This window comes from Microtus ochrogaster, linkage group LG9 (genome assembly GCF_000317375.1).
Source record: "Microtus ochrogaster isolate Prairie Vole_2 linkage group LG9, MicOch1.0, whole genome shotgun sequence".
NCBI lineage: Eukaryota > Metazoa > Chordata > Mammalia > Rodentia > Cricetidae > Microtus > Microtus ochrogaster.
The window spans coordinates 39,727,201-39,747,813 of record NC_022034.1 but is presented as its reverse complement, the minus strand read 5'-3'; the positions used below and the strand labels follow the sequence as shown (position 1 = coordinate 39,747,813).

The following is a 20,613-nucleotide window of genomic DNA, read 5'->3' as shown; positions in this document are numbered from 1 at the left end:
TCTTTCATCTCTTTGGTTGGTTTATTTCTAGATATTTTCTTTCAGTCGATCGTGAAGTAGAGTGTATGTCCATGATCTCTTTCTCTGTATTCACACTGTCAGAGGAAAAGCGACTGATTTTTACAAATAGATTTTGTGTTGTCCATGTTGCTGAAATTTTTAGAATATTTCTGGTAGAGCTGTTTTGGAATTTCTTATGTATGATATGATTTCTTCTACAAATAGGGACAGTGTAGCTTCTTCTTTACCTATTTTCATCTCTTTAATCTTCTTTGCTTGCATTTATTGCTCCAGCTAGTACTTTGAAGGTGATGTTGAAAAGGAGCAGGAATACTGGACAGCCCTTTCTTTTTCCTGATTTCAGCAGGATTGTTTCAAGTTTTTCTCTATTTATAATTACATTAGCTTTAGGTTTCTCATCTCAAGCTTTTCAAGCACTGAAGCATGTCTGCGCCCTCCCTAGTCTGTCCAGAGGTTTATTTTCAAGACACAATAGCTATCCTCAAAGGTTTTTTCTGCATTTATTAAGATCTGTGATTTTTTGTGAATAAGTCCATTTTGTGGTTTATTACATTTATTGACTTGTGTAGCTTGAACCATTTCTGTAGCTTTATCAGAGATAAAGCAAAGTTAGTCATGGTCAATAATCTTTATGATGTATATCTGCATACAGTGTATATTTTATTGAGCATTTTGGAATATATGCTAATGAGGAAACTTGGCTTGTAGTTTTTCTGTTGTTGTGTGTTTATCTTTTGGGTATTAGGATGATATGTTTCACAGGAAGAGTCTAGAAGTGCCCCTTCTGTTTCTGGGTTTGGGCTTCTTGTTGCTTGTTTGTTTTAATATTTTAAAAATAATTGACAGTAGATATTTGAAAGTCTGGTAGAATTTGTCTGTGAGTCCATGAGGGACTGTGCTTTTTTTTTTTTTTTTAAAGCTGGAAGGCTTTTGTGTGGTTAAAATGTCCTGGTTTGTTATTCGTTTGTTTGGGTTGTTTATCCCTTCTTGATTTAATTTTAGTGGTTTATATGAATCTAAATGAAATTATATGAAATTCATTCACTTATTTTAGGTTTCAAACTTAATGTGGTACAGGTTTTTAAAGTATTCACTTATAGCTCAATATGGTAGCATATTTAATCTTAGCACTAGGGAGGCAAAGGTAGGCAGATCTCTGTGTGTTTGAGGCTAGCCTGATATACACAGTGAGTGTCAGGTTAGTCTGGGCTACACAGTGAGTCTGTGTCTCAAATAAATGAACCAACAAACATATTCCCCTATAATACCCCAAATCTATTGGGTGTCTGTTGTGTACATTCTCTGTTAATTTCTCAGTTAGTTAACTTGGGTCTCTTTACCTTTTGGTTAGTTGAATCAAGGGTCTGTTGATTTTATTTTCTCAAACATCAGTATTAGATTAATTGATTCTTAGTAATGTTTTCTTTTTTATATTTTGTTAATTTTGTCTCTGTTTTTATTATTTCTTACTGGCAACTGAATTTGAATTTGATCTGTTCTTATTTTTTCTGAAACTTTTGGTTCTACCATTAAATCATGTATTTGTGCTCTTTCTGATTTTTTTTTAAATGCAGACAGAGCTGTGGAATTGCTGATATAAGACTGATTTCACTATGTAAAAGTAGCTTTGTTGTGTTTTGTTTTCATTTTCAGTTAGTTACAGGAAATTCTTTTTTATTATTTTTATTGCGCTATCCATTTTTCACCATTCCCACCCTTTCCTTCCCTCTCGCCTTTTAGCTTCTCCTGTGATTCCCACACTCCAAATTGACTCAGGAGATCTTGTCTTTCTCTCTTTCCTATTCGGATGCATTTATGTCTCTCTTAGGGTCTCCTTGTTGTCTAGGTTCTCTGAGGTTGTTGATTTTAGGCTTTACTTTGCTTTCTGAAAGCCACTCATTAGTGAGCACATGTTATATTTGTCTTTATGGGACTGGATTACCTCACTCAATATGGGTTTTTGCCCTAACCAGCGGGACACGAAGGAAGATCTTGAACCGGGGAGGGAAGAGGAATGAAAGGGACAAGAGACACGAGAAATGAAGAGCAAGTCTATATTCTGATCAAGCTGCCGACTTTATTTTTTCTCAGGAGCATTATATAGCAAATAGGCAGGGGGCAGGGTAGGATGCTGGAATGTCAGGTCTGGAGATGCCTCTAGCTGATAGAAAGAGATTAAGGAGATACTGAGGGTCTGTAACTGCTAACTAACAAAGGGAATGTTAATTACTTCTGAAGCCTGGGGCCTGGAGGTCACACAGGGAGATAAAACACTGGGTTATTTTCCTAGGCCCAGAACGTGCCCTACAGAGGCTTCTGAATAGCTTACTTAACTTGTGACTAAGATGGCTATAACCAAAATATAGGTCTTTGCTTCTGGCAGTTTCTTCTAGATCCATCTATTTGCCTGCAAAATTCAAGATGTCATTTTTTTTAACCGCTGAGTAGTACTCCATTGTGTAAACATACCACATTTTCTTAATTCTTCATTTGAGGAATATCCAGGTTATTTCCAGGTTTTGGATATTATAACCAATGCTGTTATAAACATAATTGAGCACAAGTCCTTGTGGTATGATTGAGCTTCCTTTGGCTATATAATCAAAAGTGGTATTACTGGGTCTTAAAGTAAATTGTTTCCTAATTTTCTGAGAAATCACCATACTGATTTCCAAAGTGGTTGCACAAGTTTGCACTCTCACCAGCAATGGAAGAGTGTTCCCCTTACACCACATGTTGAACATTTCTGTGGGTGTCTTTTATTGGATTATTTGTTCTTTTGATGTCAATTTTCATGAGTTCATTTTTTTTTTCTGGAGTTCAGTCATCTGTCTGAAGTTGTGGAGTTGATGAAGATCTTTTCCCATTCTGTAGGCTGCCGTTTTGTCTCTTTGACCATGTTCCTTGCTTTACAGAAGCTTCTCAGTTTCAGGTCCCATTTAGAAAATGGAAAGATCTCCCATGCTCTTGCATAGGTAGAATAAACATAGTAAAAATGGCAATCTTAACAAAAACAATCTATAGATTCAGTACAATTCCCATCAAAATCTGAGGAAAATTATTTACAGATATTGAAAGAACAATATTCAACTTCATATGGAAAAAAAAAAAACAGGATAGTCAAAGCAATCCTGTACAATAAAGGAACTTCTGGAGGCATCACCATCCCTGTCTTCAAACTCTACTACAGAGCTAAAGTAATGAATACAGCCTGGTGTAGGCATAAAAACAGACAGGAGGACCAATGGAACTGAATTGAAGACCCGGATATTAATTCACACACCTTCGAACACCTGATTTTTTACAAAGAAGCTAAAAACGTAAAATGGAAAAAAGAAAGCATATTCAACAAATGGTGCTGGCATAACTGGATATCAACATGTAGAAGAATGCAAATAGATCCATATCTATTACCATGTACAAAACTCAAGTTCAAATGGATTAATTACCTCAACATAAAACCAATCACACAAAACCTCATAGAAGAGAAAGTGGGGAGTATGCTTGAATGTGTTGGCATAGGAGACCACTTCCTAAATATAACCCCAGTAAAATTCTTGTTTCAACCTTGATTTCTTCTTTGACTCATTATCACTCATTAATGAGATGTTTAATCTCCATCAGTTTGTGTATGTAAGAAATTTGACTTTGCATTATTGTTAGGACATATAGAACTACTTCAATCTTTCTGAATTTGTTAATTTTATTTTATGCCCCATGATGAGGTCTATTTTAGAGATGTTTCCATGCGCTGCTGAGTAGAATATATATTCTTTGGTATTTGGGTGTAATATTCTGTAGATATCTGTTAAGTACATTTGAGTCATGATGTCTTAATTTGGATGTTTCTCTATTTATGTTTTATATAGAGGACCTTCCTATTGGAGAAAAGTGGGGCATTTAGATCACCTACTCCTAATGGTTTAACTTTAATTCCAGTAGTACACTTTTTGTGAGATTAGAAGCAATCTAATTTTGCACCAGAGTTTGGTGCATTTATGTTTAGAACAGTAGTATATTATCTGGGAATGGAAAATAGAATAGATTGCATAGGAGTGGCAGGAGTGAATGGGGATGGGAAATGAGTAATAGGAATGGAAGGAGAGAATACTGGGAGAGACAACTGGAATTGGAGGACTTGCAGGAGGGCAATGTGGAAACAAACCTAATGCAGTAGAAACTCCCAAGAGCACATGATAGTGACTCTAGTAAGGGATCCTTGTACTGGGGACTATGGAGCACAAACCAGCCATTTTATATAACCAGGCAACTTCCGGGGGTGAAATTGTGACACCAACGCAGTCATAAAACTTTAGACCTACAATATATCCTGCCTTCAAGATGAGCTGAGGTGCAGAACTTATAGGAATGGCCAATCAGTGATGTGTCTAATTAAAAGCACATGCTACAAGAAAGAGCCAATGCTCTTTCTTGACACTGCTTGAATGAGCAGGAACTGGAGGCTGGGTAGTGTAAAGACCTAGGTTAGAAACAAAACTGTCTTGGTTTATTATTATTATTATTATTATTATTATTATTTATTATTCTGTAAAGAGACACATGATCACAGCAACACTTATCAAGACAAACATTTAACTGGAGTGGCTCACCTACAGTTTCAGAAGTTCAATTCATTATCATCATGCGGGGCTATGGCAGTGTGCAGGCAGACACATGTGCTGCAGAAGTAGCTGAGATCCCTGCATCTCACAGGCAACAGGGAATAGGCTATGGCACTGAGCTGTATCTTGAGCATAGAAGACCTCAAAGCCTACCCCCACAATGACACACTTCCTCCAACAAGGTCATAACTACTCCATCAAAGTCACACCTCCCAATAAATCCCCCCTTTGGGGGCCATTTTTTTTCAAACCACCACAAAAAAAAAACCAAACAATAAAATGATTGCTACTGATATTCTGCTATAGTCATGGATGGGTGTCTAGCCCAATCATCATCAGATAGGCTTCCTTCAGCAGCTGATGGGAGCAGATGAAGAGACCTACAGATAAACATTGGGAGGGCAGAGAGCCCAAATTGGAGATATCAATTGAGTCCTGCTCCCAGAGTTGAGAAACCTTTCAGAAGAGGTTGTGGGGGAGGAACTATAGAACCAGAGGAATTGAGAACACAAGAAGTACACGGCTTTACAAAACCAACTCAGCAGAGCTCACAGGGCCTCACAGAGATTGAAGTGGCAATCATGAAACCATCATGAGTCTGTGCTATATCAGTGTGTTTTCTAGTCATCATCAGAAAGGCTTCTTTTGGCAACAGAAGAGAGCAAGTGCAAAGACTCACTACCAGACATTATACAGAGGAGAGAGTCTGAATTGGAGGTATCTCTCAGGAACCCCATAGAAGATGGCGGGGGGGGGGGTTGATTGCAGGAGTCAGAAGGGAGAGAGGACTCCAAGAGAATATGTTCCTCTGAATCAATCAAGCAGGGTTCACACGGACTCACAAAAACTGAAGTAGCAAGAACAGGGCCTGTGGGGATGCGACAGGTCCACTGGATATGTTATGACTGTTAGCTTGGTGTTTTTGTGGGAGTTCAAAAGCTCTGTAAACACATCCATCTCTGACTCTTGCCTGCCAGTTGCTGCAGCCAGAGCATCCTGGATAGCCAAGACTGGTGGGAGGTGCCAGGATTGAGACACAGAGGCTTCTCTTCAGGTGGGGAACAACAACCTTTATTTTGCCCAGCAACCTTTTATATCTCTACTCCTTCTGTGGCCACCCACCAGCCAGAAAGAACACAAACATCCTTGTCAATTACAGACCACAAGGAAGTTAGTTCCCCTGTGGGTCAGGGGGAGTGAAGGCAGCTGGATCACAACACCAGTGAAACTCTTTCCCTCCTGTTGCGTTGCCCTGTCCAGTCTTTATATGAGGGCTTTTGCCTTTTCTCATTGTATCCTGTTTTGTCTCCTCTGGCTGTTGCCTTTTGGAGGCCTGCTCTTTTCTGAAGAGGAAATGGAGGGGGAATGGATCTGAAGGAGAGAAGAGGTGGGTGGGGTGTCGAGGGGTATTCACCAGAGAAGGCTGTTTGGATGTAGGTTTAAACCAATAGAAAGTCTTTATTAGCTGGTCAGTGACTACACTGGTTGTTCAGGACCCTGGCTTAGGTCTGAGCCTTTCTTAGAGTGATCTTGTAAGCACAAAAAACATGATTTGGGTTGATATACTTTAACAAAAACAATTAGAGTATAAATACAGAAAATAAAAAACAAGGTGACATTTTGAGACGTTCCCAGAACTATACGGATTTTAATGGATTTGGGTCTTTTATTTTATTTTATTTTTTTAAGTTTTGGTAGGTGATGCTGAATTTTACGGCCTGAGTGGTACTTCCATCCTAGAGTCTGTTGTATAATGGTCTGGGACACTGATACAGGGGGAAGCTAGAAGGAATGGAAGGAGGGAAAACTGTGATCTGGATATAATGGATAAGAGAAGAATTTATTATCAATTTTAAAAAAGATTTAATTATAAAAGAAGAAGGGAAAAGAAATGTGTTGCTCTAGGCCAGTGGTGCTCAACTTGTACATTGTGACCCTTTTGGGGTCAAATGACCCCTTCACAAGGGTCTCCTAAGACCATCAGAAAACACAGATATTCTGGTCCCACTGCCACTGCCCCCCTCACATAGCTGTCACCTACATTCAGAGGGCCTAGTTTGAGACTACAAAGGTTCAGTTCAGAGTCAGTGACCTCCCAAAGGAGGGGAGGAAGAAAGGGAGAGGGTACTGGGATTGGCATGTAAAATGAGAAAAGATTGTGTTAAAAAATAAATTAAAAAATGAAACGCTGATATTTACATTACAATTCATAGTAGTAGCAAAATCACAGTTATGAATTAGCAACAAAAATGATTTTATGGTTGGAGATCACCACAGTGTAGGGTTAAGCCAGCCCATTTAGGGCGGGTTTGCCTGGGGCGGTTGTTTACAGATAAATGGAGCACGCTGAAGCTGTGCCCTCTCTTGCTTTCCTACCTCCTGTGCTGCGCGGGAACTTCGGTTCTGTAAGTTTTATTTAATCATTAAAATTGTATATATTCTTTAATATTTGCCTGCATTTATTCACGCCGGTACATCACAGCATGAGGGTCATAGCATAAGGAAGGGTGAGAACCACTGCTCTCTGCTTTTCTGGCTTTTGAAGTTTTTATTGACATATTGGCTGTTATTCTGTGACCCATGTGGATTTTTATATGTGACCTATGTGAGTTTTTATATATGACCTATGTACATGTCTTCCCTCTTTTTCAGTTTTCAGCACTGATTCTTTGTTCTGTATGCTTAGTGCTTTAACTATGATATGCCAAGGGAGTTTCTTTTCTGATCATGTCTATTCGGTGCTCTGTGTGCTGTGCGTATCTGTATAGATGTCCACTTTCATGGTTTGATGAAGTCTTCTTTTATGATCTTGTTAAAGATATGGCTTGACTTGTTAAAGACCACTGAATTAAGATTCTTTACGCTCATCTATTTCTATAATTTGAAGGTTTGGTCTTCTCATGGTGTCCCACATTTCTTGTATGTTTCCCACTCCCGTATGTGTGTATGGTGTGTGTGTGTGTGTGTGTGTGTGTGTGTGTATACTAACTTTTCACACTGTTTGTTTATCTGGTCTGGATTCTTTATTTTTATCTTTGAGTCCTTATATTCTGTTTTCTGCTGATTCATTTTACGTGTAAGGCTCTCACTTGAGTTTTTTAGTTGTATTCCATCTTCATTTCTGCTTGAATTCTCTTCATGGTTTCTATCTCTTTATTGAATTCTGTTTTCAAGTCCTGGATTGTCTTTGTTATTTACATCAGCTTTTGTGCTTGTTTTGTTGTTGTTGTTGTTGTTGATCACTGAGGCATTTATTCCCTTTAAGTTCATTGGGCTTAAGTTTCTTTGTATCATCTTTACATTTCTCCAGTTCTTTAATGAAGTTTATGCTTGTAATATTAAACTCTGTGTCCTGTGTTTCATCTTGGTAATTCTTCCTGGAGAGCATTTATATAGGGTTTTGCAGGGGACATGCTGCCTTGGAGTGTGGACAGAAGCTGTTTGCTGTAGCACAGGGGGGAGGGGTGTTAAAGGCAGCTGTATCACCAAAGTGATAACTCACAAAAGTGCTTCTTTGGAGCTCCCTGCTTTACTGTTCAGCTTATCTGGTTAGAGTCAGTGGGTCAGTCTCCCATGCAATTCAGCAACCATCCAACTTAAGGGCAAAGGAATTAGGGAGGGAAGGGGAACATGTTTGGTTTCCCCTGAAGACACATGAATGGAAGAGAGAATTTTGACTGGTACTCTGATAAAGCAATCTTTGTCTCAGTCTCTTATCATCTCTAGAAAAGGAAAGAGAAAGAGGTTAAGCCCTATGATGCAAATTTCCTATTGACAAACCTGAGGTGATGATATTGATGTCAAACCTTCCAGACATGAACTGTCTCTACAGTAAGCCTGTACTGGACACTCTGTTGCCTAAAAACTTTCAAAAACATTCATTGAAACAAGAAGTTATGTCAGCACCTTTCTATTTTTGATTCATCTAACATGTATTATGTGGGCTAAGATTGCTTAGGAAAAATACATATTGAATTCATAATCACATAGATTGTTATTTTATACTTTTTAAATACTATGAAGAAAGGAAAAATATGGGGTGGTATAGCAATGTCTGGCTTTAAGGGAAATCTATAGTAAAGCCTTTATGTCTGAAATTTATAAAAACTATTCAGCAAAGCCTTTGCTACATTTGTGTTGATCAATAGAAGCTGCAAAATTGTTTTAAGACTGTTTAAACATTGGAGAAATGTTTCTCTGGAGTCTGCTCTTGGTGCTATGGAAGAGCTTGCAGCTGCACCAACCTTGATCCTAGGACACTCCTGGAAAACCTGGAATTCTTACTTTTGATTATGACTTGCTATAATCAAAATGGACTGAGATTTGTATAGATTGTCTGTTCTCACAGGCAGCAAGAGCAAGATAACTTTGATGGTTGGAACCTTTCCCAGCCCCAATTAACCTTGTAATTGTTTGAATAAAGTTACTGGAGTGAGACAGCTGGGAGTCAGTCTTTGCCAAGAAGTCTGTACCTCTCGGTTCCTTCAGAAAGTAAAGGTTTAGCATCTTGGTGAGCTTCTCTCTCTACTGTGGCACCTATGACCCAACATCACTGCCCTATTGTTTACAATTGTATACAAGGAGAAATCTTGCCTAAAGGGTATCTGGAAAAGTTTCCCTAAGGAAAATATAGGCTGAAAGGTAGAAAATGTGTAGGAGTGAAAGAAGTGTTTCATGGTGAAATAATCCATGAGGTAAAAGGGTAGAAGACTACCTTTCATATTGCCCTGTAGCTTGCTAAACTAATAAGAACTGAAGGCAAGTCAATGTGACTTGAGGTGATTAGAGAGATGAGCTAAAGAAGACAGGGACAGTGGGAATAAATGCTGCTGGATCTTGCTCAGTCTGAAGTTTTAGCTCACTATTTATGCTCTTGTTTTGGATCTAATTATTTTATTCCCCAAACTGCCCACTTTTGTCTTATAGTATGATCGTATTAAGATTACTGATTATTGATGGATATCCAATATTTTTCTGTGAGAAGAAAAAGGTTCTTACTGGATAATGTGATTTTCTTTTATAAAAAAAAAGATTAAAGAAAGGGATAGAGAAAACCAATACATTGTAGATGAAATTATGTAGAAGTCCATGATGAAAGCAAGATTTTACAGGTGACAACTGAAATATGCAAAGAGAAATGTGTGTCGCCATAATTAATATCTATACCATGAGTGGTAGCTATTGGGTGGACAGAGACAGATTTTCCAATTGTTTCTGTCATTTCAGTGACATTAATTATACAGTTTGCACTCAGTTCCTTGTTAACATGCCTTAGAGGCCGAAAAAAAAAAATCTGATCTAGCATAATAATCATTGATTTACAATTCTTATTACTAATCATTTAGTATTCAGTTCAGTTTTTAAAACATACAAGCTGCTTACAAAAAAAAGAGAACATTCTAACCTTTTTCAACAGCACATCTGGAATACATAAGAATTCTAAAGTAAATTTGCAAGATATACCTTTAAGGTTAAAAAAAAAATCTTTCAAATAGCTCCATAAAGGCTCAGTTTCAGTTTCCCATGGTGAAACATTAGTGTGAGTAATTTTAATGTCTTGCTTTGGTTTGGTCTTCCAGAGTCTAGTAAAAAAGCTAAGTCCAAAACAGTAGCCTCCTAACTATTTTCCTTAGCAAAAGAGATACCAATAAGTGTGCAGAAATGACTGAAACAATGAAAGAAAAACACACAACTGGATGAAAACTCACAGAATGCAACTTGAAAACTAATCTTCATTGGATGAATAGCAGAAATTTTCAGAAACTGGATTTAAGAAGAAATTTACCAAGTATCAACATACAGACAAATATTGGCATTTTTGGATGGAAATTCTATGGTTTGAAAAAACAAGTTTAGATCAAACTTAGCAGTAGCTAAAACTGATGATCAAAACTATACTGGAGATCCTTGTTTTTGAAAGTGAAAGAGGGAAGTGGGTTTCCTGCAGATCACTATCATGGAATATATTTCACTTTATGGAACTATAGTGTTGTGATTTTTTTTTTTAAATAAAGAGCTGGATGGCCAATGGCTAGGAAGGAGGTACAGACAAGACTTCCAGGCAGAGAGAGTGTTTGTAGCACTCTCTCTACACTCTCTTGGTCTTCATAATAAAATTAGTTTTAATAGTAAAAACCCAGCGTCAGATATTAGGGGATAAAATGTGAAAAACCAGAAGCAGAGCAGCCAGCCATTAGTTCTTACTTATAAAAAATCCTCAGACAGAATGGAATATCCTGTCTCTACAAGTTCTCAGAATGAATGCTTTGAGCTCCTATCTCCTCCTGCCTCAAGTTCCTCTCTTGCTATATCTTGCTAGCTATATCCCTTCCTATCTCAACCTCCCTAGTATTGGAATTAAACACATGTGACTTCCAAGTACTGAGATTAAAGGTGTCAGCTGCCACCACCAGGTTCTATTTCTTTTTGAGACTGAACCAATCTAGTGTAACCAAGGGTGGCCTTGAACGCAGATTCCATCTGCCTCTGCCTTCTGAGTGCTGGGATTAAAGGTGTGTGCCACTACTGACTGGCCTCTATGGCTTTTTACTGACTTGCTCAGCACTCTGACCCTTAGCACAAACAAAATATCGCCACAAGAGAGGAAGGAGGAGGAGGAATCTAGGCAAGCAAGAGAGAAGCCAGGAGACACAGAAGAAGCAAGATGGGTGGTACATGACAGAATGTAGATTAATAGAAATGGGTTAATTTAAGTTAAAAGAGCTAATTAAAAAACAAGCCTAAAATAAGGCCAATCTTTTATAAATAATAATTATGAGTCATCATTTGGGAACTGGATGATGGGACAGAGAAAAACTCATTACATATGGCCCCCAACATGGGGCTTGAATATCCACATAGAGCTTAAGAAGCAGTCTTTTGGATAAGTTCATTTTACAGAAGTGTGGCTTTTTTGAGACCCTACTGTACAGTCAAGCGCTTCAGCAGCAGGCATTGGGTACAAACTTCTCCTTCAGGCAGACACAACAAATTCCCAGCACTGGGTTTGGCTAATATGGTTCTGAGGTCTGAACCTGCCAACATGAGACTGGACTCTCACAGAAACAAGGAGGGCAGAGCCAGCCACCAGCATGCCATATGCTCACAAGGTCAGAAGAGGCTACAGACATGAAAAAAGCAAGTCCAGTCTGACATAACCTCTTTTGACAGGCTACATTGTGTTTTAAAATGTACTTAGGCCTGGCAGTAATGGTATATGCCTTTAATCCCAGCACTTAGGAGGCAGAAGCAGGCAGATCTCTGTGAGTTTGAGACAGAGCTAGTTCTAGAACAGCTAGGGCTGTTGCACAGAGAAACCCTGCTTTGAAAAATAAAAAAAAAAAAAAAACATTAAAATGTACTTTGAATTTTTTTTTGATTTTTTTTTTTGATTTTTCGAGACAGGGTTTCTCTGTAGCTTTTTGGTTCCTGTCCTGGAACTAGCTCTTGTAGACCAGGCTGGCCTCGAACTCACAGAGATCCGCCTGCCTCTGCCTCCCGAGTGCTGGGATTAAAGGGGTGCACCACCACCGCCCGGCTTGTATTTTGAATTTTTAAATGATAATGTACAAAAACAATAGCTTCTGAGAGACATTGGTTTATGAAAACTGCTAAATTAAAGCAACATGTATATTTAAAAAATGTCGAACCTCCAAAATGGAAGTCAAAAATATATTGTATAGGGGGAGAGGTTATGTCTTTGTTTCCATAGGAAATAAAAGTTATGGTTCTCTTCAAAATTGATGAAGATTTAGTGAGACTACTTGAAAATCTTGAATACAGACATAAAAAGAGAAACTAAGAAAGACTACAGTACACATATCATATATTCTGATTTCTCTACTATGGGAACAGCACTGAGACTAGATAAAACATCATAAATCTTGTTGGCTACAGAATCCTCAAAATTTATTACATGCCATCATGTCATATGGATGAATAAAGATTTATATTATGGTTTGTTTATATAGTCTAAAGGGGGTTATAAAGTTGACAGATACCCTTTACCTGCTCAAATGTGAAACAAAAAAGTTTCTTTAACTAACTTGTAGATATCACACATTCAATACGTGTGTTAATGCAGATATATATTACCTTTAAAATTTTGTGTGTTTTCAGGAAAAAAAAAGGTTAAAAACCAATGAAGAAAATTAGCCCAGGTGATACAGCCTCTCAAAATGCCTCTGCTACAGTTTCCTCAAAATTCTGTATTCAGAACAATTTCAAAGCTGCTAGCAGAGATAGCCCAGCTTCACATTCTACTCTATCCAGAATTCAGGAAAGCTTTCCCATCTCACAGAGATTAAATAAGAAAAATACATCTAGAGCTCCCGTGACTTGACCACTATCCCAACTTCTCAGATGCTGTCACCCCCAGATAACAGGAAACCGTCTAGAGAACATGAAACCTACATTCCCAAGAGGGAGGGTAGGTGGTTTATGTTCATTTGGTGGGTTGTGGACGTTTGTTATTATTTAGGATGAGTTTATTACAAGTTGTTATTAGTCATGGTCAGGAAAAAAATTAAACAAAGGAGATTAGATTTAGATATCTCTTTTTGAAGGGAAAAGTAGGATATAGTTTAGAAATGATGGAATAAAAGGGTGGATTTATTCTACTTTTGAACAACCACTAGTCTCAAATACTTTATGTTGATATAGATTTTTATATCTTGATATAAATTTAAGGTAATTTTGTTAAACTGTATATATGTTTTGATATTTAAGGTATTGTACCTATTGATACAAATTTAAGGTAATTTTGCTAAACTGTATATATGTTTTGATATTTAAGGTATTGTACCTATACAGTTCATCTAAAAATGTAATGTAAAGTTCTAGACCTTGAAAGCTATAGTTATAAAGAATTTAGGATAACTAAGGAATGTATGGTAACAGTAAGTCTCTATAACAAATTTTTAGTCATGTTAGGTATGTTTTCAAGGTCATACAAAGGCACATTTTAGATAGATATATGGTTTTTAAACACTTCAGTGACATACAGAATATGACTTTTAAGAAGTTTTAATAACATAAGGTTTTTAATGACAGTGAGACATGTCTGCTCCTGGAAACACCTATCTACTCCAAAAAAAAAAAAAAGATGGGCATTGAAAAACCTCCATATAGAGTTTGTATTTATTGAGGCAAAGTTAGTCACTGGGCAAAAACTGCCATTGCCTCTACTGTTCAATATGCTGTCCATATTAAACAAGGAGAACACAAAAAATTAGTGACTGCCTAACTTTGTCAAGACAAGGTAGAATAGTCCTTCAAAAATCTTGCTTTACAGAAAAATCTGTAAGCCAAAAACAGATGTCCCAACATTACAGAGGAACCTTGGGTGACTGTTCAGGCAACATGTGTCTCTGTAATTTTTATAGTTTTTAAATTTGTTTACCCTGAACTTCCTGTTTACTCAAGTAATTTTATATCCTTCTTAGGTCTCTGATGGGAATTGAAGATAAGAAAGTATACATATTTCCTTGCTACCAAATTCAGAAAAATAACTTACATAAAAAATTTAAATTTTCTAAGATTGAGAAGCATAAAAAAACTTGTTTATTAAAGATGTTTTGAGGTATAAAAACATATTTTAGGATGATAAAACACATTATAATAAAAAATGGTTTAGGCATAAAATTTTTGACTCACCAAAATAGGATAGGTAATGAAATATTTTCTCTGAATTTTCCAAATACAGATAGACTGGATATTATTAATGCAATCCTAATGTTATAATTGTTCTTATTATATATAGCTTTACTATGTTAAAGTTAAAACCTTTTCTTTTTCTTTAGACAAAAAGGAAGAGATGTTGTGCGATATTTGTACATTGTATAGAGATATATTTCTAGAATTGGTTTAATAAGAGCTGAACAGTCAATAGCTCTGCAGGAGGTATAGGTAGAACTTCCAGGAAGATAGAAAGGTAGTAGAAGGAGGGATCTAGGTCCACAAAAGAGATGCCAAGAGACAGAGAAGAAGCAAGATGGGTGGTATGTGACAGAACATTTAGTAATAGAAATGGATCTTTATGTCATTATTTGGGAGTTGGTTGGCAGAACGGAGAAAGACTTGTATCAGATTAGAGTGGAACAGAAGCAAAGACAGTACAAGTCAAGGCTCCTAGACCAGGAAAGTGTAATCGAAGATTCCTAAAAAGTGGTTTCAAACAAATAGTGGCTAGAAGCAGAATGGAATAGAAATCAAACACTTAGCTCCAGCCTGACATTATCAAACAATGGCAGCTAAGAGGCAGTCTGCTGAGCCATTTCCAGATACCTGTCACTTATGAGGATATGGCTTGGATTTCACCCAGGAAGAATGGGAATGTCTGACTGCCACACAGAAGGCCCTTTACCAGAATGTGCTGTTAGAACCTTCAATAACCTGACATTTGTGGATCAGGATATCATGCAAAAAGAGAAAAGATAGAGGTGATCAGTTCTTTATTCCCCAAAAACAACAAGCAAGAAGAATAAACCTCAAGAACCTAGCCCAAATCTGGAAGATGGGGAGAGTGATGTTGAAGAGAAGGCCTCTCTTGCTTACTCACACAGGGGATATTCAAAGATGGATAGCTTTATTTTTGCCTAACCTGTGACAAATGTTTCAAAAAGAACATCTACCTCTTTAATCACCAGTTTTCTCTAAGGGCCCAGCAGAATACTAGCAACAAAGTCATGGGCTACAAGCCCCAGCACTATGAAGAGAGGTCTTTCTCTTACAATCTGTAGCAAGACTTATGTCGATGCTCCTGGATTGAGCAATCACTGATGCGCTCATTTATGTTATAGGCCAATTCATGCCCTGAGTATGGAAAATGCTTCCAGGATTAGTGTGAGGTCAAATGCCACCTGAAGGTACACCAAAAAAGAAAGCCAGAAGTGTCTGGCAAACAGGGGTATACGGTGAAGGTTCCACCTACAGCCCCTGGATCCCAATCCCTCTACTCAGTCATGTGAAAGCAATCTAGGGACCAGTTGTAACCATTACAGTTCAGATGGAAATGTATCCTGGTAGTCAAAAGTCAAGAAAGACTACAAAGTCAGACCGTACAACAAACCTCACATAAGTGTTTTATTGGGAGAGAAAAAAAGCAGGACAGTGGTTCCCTCTGCTTTGGTGAGAAACAACAGAGAACTGAGCAGAATATAGGGCTTATATATAGTTTCTTGGGGAGGGCAGGGGTAGGAACTTATCAGGGTGAAGTTTTCCAGGGTAGAGATTGGTAGGGTTTCAAATCCAGAGATTGTGGTTTTATATTGTAGGGTGGGACAGGGACCAAACTTCAGGGCAGTTAGAGTGTTCTATGGGTGGAATCTGGCAGTTAGAAGTCCTCAAGGGAGGGGCCCCAGACACTTCTGTGGCTTGAGGGTCTTACAACAGAGGCCAGGATTAAAGCAAGTAACAGCAGAGCCTCATTGCTAGATGACAGACCCAAGTGTAGTTCAGTGATGAACTCAAGAGGAAAGACACCTTGTCTCCACTGTTTCAGAGATTTTACAAAGAAGACCTGTTTTTTAACCCACCTCAAGTTCCCCTTCAGAAAAACTCACTGGATCATTTATGATAAAAAGAATCAGGTAGACCCTTAAGGTGCTGGGGAAACCTGAGTCATTTGCTGAGTTTTCTTCATGATCACTTAATGCTTGGAAGGATTTCAGGAAGTAGAGGGAATCCTTGGGAAATGGAAAGGTGAAAAAAATTAAATCCAGAAAGACAAGAAGAAATGCATGTGGTGAGAATTCTGAAAGATAAAGAAAAGACCTGTTTGGGAATGAGGAGATGAGTTATTGGGCAAAGGGTCTTGCCACCATGCCTGGCCTCCTGAATTTAAACCCTGAGGTCCCTGTGACAGAAGGAAAGAACTGATTCCTGACTTCACACAAGCTCATGGACACACATAGTTCCCCACCCCACAAAATAAATATTATTTTAAAATGTAAAAAGAAAGAAAGTGAAACAGGCCATCAGATTCCCATAGAAATATCTCCTTTCACGCAGTACAGTCTTGTGTCCAGTTCATGGCCGCCTATCTTTGGACTTGCTACAATTCCCTTTCTGTGGTACAGGCCACCTCTCTCTGGGTTTCTATTCCTTATTCATGACCCTAAATTAAACACCTAGAAATTGTCTGGTTTTGTTCTGTGTAGATTTCCATGGCTCTCACTTAACCAGGTTTCAGACTATCTTGAAGTTCATGGCTTGAAAAATCTATCTTATCTTGGTTAACAGGAGAACTGGTAGTTCTTTCAGCACCCCTGTCTCCATCTTATTTTATCTAAATATAAGAGAAAGGAACTCTGATGACTCAGATTCACTAGTGACTTTCCAGGTAAAACCAGTAGGCTAGATATAAAAACCTTTGAGGTAGACAATGTGCTAAGAGCTCTTGTGACTTAAATGTTAGAGCCAAGAAAAGTCATGGTGATGTCCTTGTGCCAAATATTCTTGCCTAGAACTGAAGCTCTCAGGTGTTTTTGAATCAAACTGGCAGACAAGGCATAAGTGCCCTGGATAACCTTTCTATATCCTTGCCTCAGTTATCAGGGATGCAAAAAACAGAAAAATGTTGTATATTAAAATGTTTTATAAGTCAGAAACTTTGAGTACCAAAATCTGAACCTCCTTCTGAAGAAGAGAGGTAGGAGTTAGTCATCTGCTTTATAAGAGGGATGTAGCAAGATAAATGACTAGTCCATTATTTTTTACCTAGGAAGTGATATCAAGTGTATAATTTGAGCTAATATGAGTATTTTACTTATTAAGACTTAGTTCATTCTTAAAGTGAGCTCAAAGCATCCAAATATGAAGAGAACTTTAAAGGCAAGTATGTTGAAGTAAACCTGTAAACCCAGCACTCCAGCTAAGCCTACCTAAAACAAATTCCAGATCGGGCTGGAGTGAGATGAACCCATGTTCCAAACACACACACACACACACACACACACACACACACACACACACACACACACACACACACACTAACCTTTGGTTTAAAAAAAAAGAAGTGGAAAAGATGCCTATGAGATTGACATTGCATAGTCAGGATGGCCGACCGTCAATTATCCACATAGTCCACTCTTGATATTACATACATTAGGCCTCGGATTCTGCCTGAAGTGAAGCGCTCAGTGGTAATTACTTTATCTCAAGAGGGAAAGAATGTGAGCCTATTGCTTGTGAGCTGGGATATATTTTCTTCAAATCTTGCCGTGACGTTTCTATCTCCTTGGCTAGCTTACAGTCACTGCCACGTAGTTTTCTCTGCCAGTTATTCTGTTAATAAGGGTTTCTTGTTCACCATTCCTGTGTGGAAATATGTGAAGCATTGCCCAAGGTTTGGTAGTCTCTTCCCTTCTCTGCAGTTGGCACCTCTGGTCCTAATTTAGTTGTGTCAAAAGATCTGGAGGTCATGTGGCCTGGCAAAGTGTGTGTTCTCCACATTGGATCTTTGTCAAAAGGCCCAGAAGCAAAAAAGCTTGTGTTCACTTTCAAAGTCGATTTCTGGCTTACCTCTGTCCTCATTTCACAAACGCTGAGACACTGAGTGCTTTTAACAGAGATTTCTTTTCACCTTGTGACCAAAGTGTTTTTAGCAATAGGGTCTTCCCTTAAATTCTGGTGGGCAACTCAGAGCAATGTCTTTAGGCTGTGATGTTTGGGGCTATTTTTATTAGTCCTTGACTAACAATTCATAAAGCAGTAGCTCACTCACTCCTGCACTGGGGTTTTATTTTACTGTCTATGGCTACTGGAAGGAGGATTATCCACCCTTAGGAATAATTAACTCTGAAAATATTATGTTGAAATCTAGCATTAAAATATATTTGAGTCGGGCGGTGGTGGCACACTCCTTTAATCCCAGCACTCGGGATGCAGAGGCAGGCAGATCTCTGTGAGTTTGAGGCCAGCCTGGTCTACAAGAGCTAGTTCCAGGACAGGAACCAAAAGCTACGGAGAAACCTGTCATTTATATATATATATAATTGGTTTTTGTTTTTGTTGTTTTCTTCTACTTGAACTTCAGCCTTTACTCCTGAGTGGAAATGGGCAGCGGCCTAGGCCCTTGATCCTCTAGCTTTGTGGCAGCTCAATGGATGTGGGGTGATAATGGTTTTCCCTCTTGGCCCTTGGTGGAACACTCACAACTTAGCTTCTGTCTTTTCCAGTAAGTAAGATTTGAAAAGGTCTTCAGTGATAGCCAGAAACTGTCAATGCGTCTGAGCTATCATCTGGCTGGTGACTGAGTCAAGGGAGGCGGAGGGGTAGTGCTGCAAGTCTCAGAACTCTGGTTTCTGATCCTTCTACAGACCATGCAACTAGGGACTATTTATCCTCTTTATCTAGAGACAGTTTTGGTTTTCTTTGTTTTCAGTTCAATCTGTAGATTAGCCTGCCCTGTCATTGTCCATTGTTACAACCATTTGCTTTTGTTTGTCTACTTACATGCTCATTTTGTTTGTCTTCCTCTTTATCTTAAAGGTAACTTCTTCCATCTTGAGAAAGAATTTATTACACTTTATTTGTTTATTTTGTGAGTGGGAGATGAAGCAGGCATGCATATGGAAGTCAGAGAACAGCTTCTGGGAGTCAGCTCTGTATTCCACTGACCTCAGACTCATGCTATCAGGCTTGGTGACAAGCACCTTCACCGGCCGCATGGTCCCTCTAACTCTCCTTTCCTCTTCTCACAAGTAGAGCACAGGCACTGCAGATGAATGAGTCTTATATAACCCCAAACAACTCTCAGAGCCTTTTCTGTAATATTCAATGTCAGCAAAGTGAAAAGTGGATAGCTTAGCTTTGTAAATGCAGCAAATTCTCTACCCCAGTGCTTTTTTGTCTTGCAAAGTCAATTGTCTTTTATTGTGTATGCTAGTCTTCCAATAGTATTCTATACACACAAAGTAATGTCCTTGAAGTATGACACACCAGGACAGTGCCTGCTCCAAGAGCTCCATCTTCAACTGTTCTATTAGGATTCTAGTTCTTAATATGCTCCTTGGGAATCACTGAGATCATAGATTCTCAGTGTCCTCATAACAAAACTGTCATAGCTGTGTAATATAATGATGAGTTTATTAGCTCAATATACCTATCTCACAACTGAGAGATTTTAAAATACATACATTATATAATCTTTATTTATAAATATAAAGCAAATTTTAAAATTTTCAGTGAAACAAACAGGAAAGGGAATGTTAGCCTTTGGTTTATAAGACTCTCTTGAGAACTAGACTTACCCAAAGCTTCTCCTGAAACCCTGATGTATGGAGAAGGAATGCACTTTATTATCCAGGTATAGGGTTGGCAGTTAGTAATGGCCTGAAGCCATGTCCTTGGGGGAGCTATGGCTTCAGATCCCAAGATGATTCTTTGGGTAGACAGTCCATAGGCACTAGGGGAGAACTTACTGTTATTACACTGCTAAATGACATAGTAGTACACTGAGTCCAAATGATTGATGGAAAACACAGAGATCATGTCATCTCTCAGTCCTCATCTGAGAAGCTTCTATGGGCAGAAAATGGCACAAGAATATGCAGAGCACTCAGCGCTAAGAGGTACACAGATATTACACATACCTTCCCAAGACTTAGGAATCCCTGCAGAAGTATGGGGTAGAAACGATGTAAGAGCCAGAAGTGGTAGATGTCTATAAGGAAAGATCTTTTGGACGTAGTAGAGCAGCTGCACACATGAATTGAAAGTGATTGTGACAGGATGTACAACACCTGTCCAAACTCAGTTCATACCAAATGCCAGTCTGGAGAGAGGCATTGCACAGAAAGTCCCATTTCTAGAAGCAATTGTTAGCTGTTAATAAACCAAGAGAGAGTTTTCTCTAAGAGTGTGTCTATTCCCTGAGAAGTTGACCATGCTGCATGACCACATTTCTAAGAATTACATTTGTGTCTGCACAAATTGTTCATAAAGTGTTTTCTTTTGGGGGAGGCTGCTT

General features: G+C 38.4%; 1 pseudogene; it reads left to right on the top strand.

The window, feature by feature from the left end:
- The window catches only part of LOC113457881, a 37,423-nt pseudogene extending 21,703 nt beyond the window's left edge, over window positions 1–15,720 (top strand).
- The last annotated feature ends 4,893 nt before the right edge of the window (window positions 15,721–20,613 follow it).